Below are 7,683 nucleotides of genomic sequence, written 5' to 3'. Positions count from 1 at the left end.
CCCGCGCCACCGTACGCCGGCGACCACCGCCCGTGCCACCGTACATTGGCGACCGGCGCCGTCCCGCCCCGCCTCCGGCAAGCCTCGCCGCCCGGCCGCGCCTCGCCGCCCCGGCCTCTCCGCCGCGCCGCCTCGTCGTCGTCCCCCTCCTTCGGCCGGTGAGCCCTCCAAGTCCGGCGACCTCCGGCGACCTCGGCGTCCTCTTCGGTGAACAGCTCTGGCATCCTTGGGAAGCGTGCAACCGGGATCTGGATCTGAGATCCCGTTTGGGTTGACTTTCTCCCGAAACCCTAGTTCATATTGCCCTGTTCATCGTGCTATAACTCCTCATCCGTAGCTCCGTTTTGGGCATATATGATATCAAAATGTTCGCCTCAGAGAGTACATCATTTCATCTCATTGCATCATTTTCATTTGAGTTCATCTTGATGCCCGAAATGTTGTTAGAAGAGTGCTACTTGAGATAATTGTCGGATCTGCTCCTCCAATTAGATATTTGTCATTTTTGCCATGATTAATGTGTGCATGATATGCCCTGGTGCTCTACATGTGTTTTGTTATATGTTTTGCCATCTATCCAGAGGTGCAACCCATGTATTTTTGTGATGTGTCTGGTGACTAGCACAAGCTTGCAAAGTGAGGCATTTGTTAATGCTGATTTCAGGGACTTAGCATTTTCACTAAGTCCTTGAGCTGGTTATCTCATATGGCCATATGTTCATGTTGTTTCCTAGTGATCCGTGCCCCTTTTGAGGATGATCAGTAAGGATGTTTTGTTAATCTTGTAGTGCTCTATCCATTCATGTCTTTGTTTGCAATTATGGAGCACCCTAGCTTGAGTCAATCGAGCTCTACTTTTGCCATTTCGTAAATCTGGGCAGATTGTCTACTTGTTAGCAATTTTGCCGAGGATGTTGTAGTTGATCCGTGCATGCTATGCTATTGTTCTTGCCATGTCTAGCTTGCATTTTGTGTATTCTTGATGGGTGTATGCTTAGTTTGTCATGACTTGCTCTGTAGTGAGTGCATCGAGCTCGTAAGCATGCCTACTTGATATCTGTTTCAGCATGCTCCAGTTTTCCCCAAGTCTGTGATCTGATTATGTTTTTGCCATGTTCACATGCTTGCAATTGTATTTTCTGATCCCTTTTGGCTCAAGGTCACTAAGGGACTTTTGTTAAGATCTTTGAGTAGCTCCATGCCATGCTTTACTTTGCCATGTTCAGGTCCTGTAGCATATTGTTTTCATGCTCCAAAGTGTGCTACCTGATCTGAAATTCCAGACAAGTGTTAATTTCACTAAGTCTGAAATCTGTTTGTCAAATGCATTTTTGCCATGCTTGTTTGAACCTGTTAATGGATGAATTGGCCGTAGCTCAGTGCTAGACTTTTGTTAAGCATCATGAATGCATCCCTGCCATGTATTTTGATGCCATGTTTGGGTGCTGTAGCATGTTCATCTTGTTGCATTTAGATGGCTACTTGCTGTAAATCGCAGAACGTGGTCATATTTGAATCGCTTGCCATTTCCAAACCGTAACTCCGATTCCGGCGTTCTTTATATAGTTTTCAAGAGATTTCATCTCATCTTTCCAGTGGCACACTTGGATTTCCAAGTTGAGGCCAGGTTCATTCGTTCCTCATCAAATCTTGCATATGCATCACATATTGCATCCTGCATAGCATATCATCTTTGCATCATATTGTTTGAGCTTTGCACGTCGTTGATTGTGTTCCGTTTGCTTGTTTGTCTTGTTTGGGTAGAGCCGGGAGACGAGTTTGCTAACGAGGAGCCCGTTGAGTTTGCTTTCGAGGATCCAGTCAACTCTGACAACTTTGCAGGCAAGATGACCATACCCTCGAAATCACTTCTATCTTTGCTTGCTAGTTGCTCGCTCTTTTGCTATGCCTATGCTGCGATACCTACCACTTGCTTATCATGCCTCCCATATTGTTGAACCAAGCCTCTAACCCACCTTGTCCTAGCAAACCGTTGTTTGGCTATGTTACCGGCCCCTCTTATAGCGTTGTTAGTTGCAGGTGAAGATTGAAGTTTGTTCCTTGTTGGAACATGGAGATGTTGTTCCTTGTTGGAACATGTTTACTTGTTGGGATATCACAATATATCTTATTTAATTAATGCATCTATATACTTGGTAAAGGGTGGAAGGCTCGGCCTTATGCCTGGTGTTTTGTTCCACTCTTGCCGCCCTAGTTTCCGTCATATCGGTGTTATGTTCCCGGATTTTGCGTTCCTTACGCGGTTGGGTAATAATGGGAACCCCTTGATAGTTCGCCTTGAGTAAAACTCCTCCAGCAATGCCCAACATTGGTTTTACCATTTGCCACCTAGCCTTTTCTTTTCCCTTGGGAGTCGCGCTCCTGAGGGTCATCATTATTTTACCCCCCCGGGCCAGTGCTCCTCGGAGTGTTGGTCCACCTACCAGCTGCCGGTGGCCACCAGGGGCAACTCTGGGCTGGCCTACCCGTACCTAAGACAATCTGAGTGTGCCCTGAGAACAAGATATGTGCAGCTCCTATCGGGATTTGTCGGCACATTCGGGCGGTGTTGCTGGATTTGTTTTAACCTGTCGAAGTGTTGAAGAACCGAGATACCGAGTCTGATCAGAACGTCTCGGGAGGAGGTCTATTCCTTCGTTGATCGTGAGAGCTTGTCATGGGCTAAGTTGGGACTCCCCTACAGGGATTTGAACTTTCAAAAGTCGTGCCCGCGGTTATGGGCAGATGGGAATTTGTTAATGTCCGGTTGTAGATAACTTGTACCGGGATACCGAGTCTGATTGGAATGTCTCGGGAGGAGGTCTATTCCTTCGTTGACCGTGAGAGCTTGTGATGGGCTAAGTTGGGACACCCCTGCAGGGATTTGAACTTTCGAAAGTCGTGCCCGCGGTTATGGGCAGATGGGAATTTGTTAATGTCCGGTTGTAGAAAACCTGAAGTTGACCTTAATTAAAATGAATCAACAATGTGAGTTACCGTGATGGTCTCTTCTCGGCGGAGTCCGGGAAGTGAACACGGTGTTGGAGTAATGCTTGCGCAGGTTGTTCTCTAGTTTCTCGTTCGCGCTTTGCCTCCTATTCTCGCTCTCTTTTGCGAACAGGATAGCCACCATATATGCTAGTCGCTTGCTGCAGCTCCACATATTTACCTTGCCTTTCCTATTAAGCTTAAATGGTCTTGATCGCGAGGGTGCGAGATTGCTGAGTCCCTGTGGCTCACAGATTACTTCCAAACCAGATGCAGGGCCTGATGATTCCGCTCCAGGTGACGTGCTTGACCTCAAGTGGGAGTTCGACGAGGACTCTCAACGATACTACGTGTCTTTCTCTAATGATCAGTAGTGGTGTCCAGTTGGGAGTGATCGGGACTGTGTCGCATGTTGGGTTATCTTTTATTTTGGCGCCGTAGTCGGGCCATGAGTGTTTGGATGTTGTAATGCTATTTATGTACTTGATTGACGTGGCGAGTGTAAGCCAACTATGTTATCCCCCCCTTTATTATTTATATTACATGGGATGTTGTGATGATTGCCTAACTTGCGACATTGCTTTCAATGCGGTTATGTCTCTAAGTCGTGCCTCGACACGTGGGAGCTATAGCCGCATCGAGGGCGTTACACCTCACAAGTTGTAAGCGCCCCTGACCACCACGTCGGCATGGTTGAGAAGAGATGGATCTGGGCGGTGGTTTCCGGTGACGAGCGAAATAGAAGTTGCGTGTACCCATAGTAGCTGTGTCGGCAGCGGCCATCACAATGAAATATAATCAATGCGTGTCGTCCTGAGTTCTTGAAAGGTTTCACCTGGATTTTTCTGGACCAATGAAGCAAAAACATGCACAATTTCTCAAACAAGGATAGATGAAGTATGTGAATCAGATGCAATATTAATACAACAAAAAAATAGCACTGTCATCAAAGGATTCACTTACAATAAAAAGAAGAATCGGCAGCATGATTTTGCTTGTCTCCCTCGGATCTGGACCAAATACCTGCACCATAAAAATACTAAGAAAATGATGGCATAAGAAGATTACCCAGCAATAGAAAAGCAAACTAAATGTAGACGACTGTATCTTTATTGTTAAGATTCATTTAACAAGAATTTCCCGACCATCATTTAAATGAATTGCAAGAAATTTTTCCTGATATTTAATGTAGAAAGCTAACGTTAAAGTATATGTTGTGCCATGAACTTATTACAATTTCCTTACTATACCTGTATCATGGGATCCATGAGATTCATGGCCTAGTGATCACTAACCATGCCAGTCATCTGCTCCTGGGAGGTAACCCACCCATTGCCATTCCGTAACCTATTAATGTAGTTTTTATCCTCCTAGCATTGACATGGAGATGAGCATGAGTCATATTGTTGAATTCTCTAAATGGTTCATGCTTAACTTTCCAACACAAAATGAAGAAAAGATATATTTGTAAAATTGTGAAATAAACATGCTGGCCAACACTACAGATAATACTACCATGGTAGCCAGGAATCATAGTACTACCATGGTAGACAGTTCATTGTTGAGTACATACATGATACTACCAGGTCAGAACCTACAGATGCGGGATCATTGATTTGTACTATTCAACAACACCGACAACAATCACAACCCGAAAATTAAGTGGCTTGAAACTGGCAACCTGTGACGCCCCCGATTTGACCGTACACTAATCATACACGCAAATGTGTACGACCAAGATCAGGGACTCACGGGAAGATATCACAACACAACTCTAGACACAAGAAAAATAATGCAAGCTTTATATTACAAGCCAGGGGCCTCGAGGGCTCGAATACATAAACTTGAAAACTCAAGAGTCAGTGGAAGCAACAATATCTGAGTACAGACATAAGTTAAACAAGTTTGCCTTAAGAAGGCTAGCACAATCTGGGATACATATCGAAAGAGGCGCAAGCCTCCTGCCTGGGATCCTCCTAAAGTACTCCTGGTCGTCGTCAGCGGCCTACACGTAGTAGTAGGCACCTCCAGTGTAGTAGGAGTCGTCGTCGACGGTGGCTCTGGCTCATGGACTCCATCGTCTGGTCGCAACAATCGGGTATAGGAAGGGGAAAGGGGGGAGCAAGGCAACCGTGAGTACTCATCCAAAGTACTCGCAAGCAAGGAGCTACACTACATATGTATGCATTGGTATCAAATGAACAAGGGGTAGCATATGTGGACTGAACTGCAGAATGCTGGAATAAGAGGGGGATAGCTAGTCCTATTGAAGACTATGCTTCTGGCAACCTCCATCTTGTAGCATGTAGAAGAGAGTAGATGGTAAGTTCACAAAGTATCATCGCATAGCATAATCCTACCCGGCGATCCTCCCCTCGTCGCCCTGTTAGAGAGCGATCACCGGGTTGTATCTGGCACTTGGAAGGGTGTGTTTTATTAAGTATCCGGTTCTAGTTGTCATAAGGTCAAGGTACAACTCCGGGTCGTCCTTTTACAGAGGGACACGGCTATTCGAATAGATAAACTTCCATGCAGGGGTGCACCACATTTCCCAACACGCTCTATGACGCCCCGAGACCGTTGCGCCAGGTGCCGTCCAGTTATTCGCTGTTGTTGCCTTGTCATTCGTTTGCGTGTTGCATCTTGCCATGTCATCACATGCATTGCATCTTCATGTTTTCAAAACTTGCCTTCGTTCGGGTTTCCCTAGTTCCGTCTGTTGTCCGTTTTGAGCTCAGACACACTTGCAAGCGCCCGCGGCACGTCCGAAACATTATTTTATAAGTGGCCAAAAAATGTTTTCGGAATGGGTTGAAAGTTGGCATGCGGTGTTGTTATGTTGTAGGTAGGCCGCCTGCCAAGTTTCATCGCATTCGGAGTTCGTTTGATACCCCAACGGATAACTATAGCGACATTATAGTCGGTCAAAACGTCGGACGTTTTTGGTCTCCGGAAACAGTTGCCGGGCTGCACTCCTCTCCTCTCATCTCAGCCCACTACCACTCACCGCCAGGCCCTACCTAACCTCTCTCGTCAGCCCGCGACCCTCCTCGCGCGCGCGTTCGAAAGTTGTCCCGGACCCGACCCGGGCAGTCGCCATCGTTGTGTCCGGATCATCCCCAAACATCTGCAAAACATCTCCGTTTTGTTAATTGGGCTCCCTAACTATTTTATTCGCGACCATCCGATTACGATCGTAGGGATGAGGTAGCCCCTAACCTAATCCACCTGATGTATATATATTGTCCAACCCTAAATCTGAGGGGAGCTATCCTATCCTCCCAGCCGCTGCCGCCGCATCGATTTCCCACCTCGGGATCCTCTCATTCCCCCTGCACCAACCATCAGCCACACCCAGATCCAATCCATCCATCCCATCGACCCATCTCGAGTCAACGACCGCCGATGCTCAAATCCTGCAAGAGCCCGAGCTCCACCTCCTTGCCCACCATCCCCGTCTCCTGGATCCCAGCGCACCCGAGCTCTCTGCTGCTCCTTGCGCCAACCACGACCGGAGCACAGCCGCCCTTCCGCCGCCATCGAGCACCGGCTGTGTCCGACCTCGACCTCCAGGCCAGCCCCGCGCCCTGCCTCTCCTCTTTCCTTCCATGCGCGACTCCCTCTCCCTCACCCTCTCTCTCTCCCGTAGCCACTCAACCTCCACCATGGCGCTGCCCCGTCCACCTCCTGAGTCGGCCATGTGAGGTCCAGCACCTTGCCCGTCGCCGGATCCGGGGACCCCGCGCCCGGATCCCTCCATCCCCGGCGAGCTCCGCCTCCCTCCATCACCGGAGCTCCGCCGGATGCCTCGCCGTTGACCCTGCCATCTACTTCGTTCTCCCAGGGCAGCTCCCAGTCTCTGCTTCATCCACGCAAGGGAGACGAGTGCAGCACTCCTGTTTCGTTGACCGACTCCGCCCAAGCCGGCCTTCTACTGTTGTGGATCACCTACCCCAGCCCCAGCTCCGCAGCGCCAATAGGATTCGGACTCAAGGCCGATGTGAGCCGCCCTCCAGATCCCCTCTTCCTATTGGGCCACAGGATTTGGCCCATGCAGTATTTTTTCCCTCGGGACGAATTTTGCTATTATCCAGTGTTTTACAGATTTGCAAGAAAACCCTCCATGTTCGTGCATTCAATAACTCATCATCCGTGCACTGGATTAAAATGTTCTAAATATGGAATTCGCTTAGAATTTTATCTAGTTTCATAATATCCAACTTTCAACCATGTTTAACATGTTTAAAACGCAGTTTGTTTAAGTTTTGCTCCTATGCCATGTTAAAATGCTTTAATTCATAACTATTTAACCGTAACTCAGATTTTAATAAACTTTATATGTAAATGGGGTGGACAAATGCCTAGTTTAACATGGTCTACTTGTTTTGCATGTTTAATAACTCTAAAATTGTGTTTAGGACAGATCAGTGCCAAACCTAAAATATGCACATGAGGAGTTTCCGGATTTGTTGTTTGATGTTCCGGCCTCATTTATACTTGCCTAGATAGGTAGTTTTACTTATGCTTCACCTCTTGCCATGCTAAAACATTTAATCTTGTTGGGTACATAAACGAGATCGAACTAAATAAGTCATGTGGTGTTCCGTCAATATGCAACTCGTTGCATATTGATCTCCACTTAATTTGTAGAATTGCTTGTGCACTTTGCCATGCCATGCCTCATTAAACCGGACA

Source organism: Triticum dicoccoides, chromosome 5A, assembly GCF_002162155.2.
Source record: "Triticum dicoccoides isolate Atlit2015 ecotype Zavitan chromosome 5A, WEW_v2.0, whole genome shotgun sequence".
NCBI lineage: Eukaryota > Viridiplantae > Streptophyta > Magnoliopsida > Poales > Poaceae > Triticum > Triticum dicoccoides.
The sequence above is the reverse complement of the archived record's forward strand: the minus strand, read 5'-3'. Positions refer to the sequence as shown.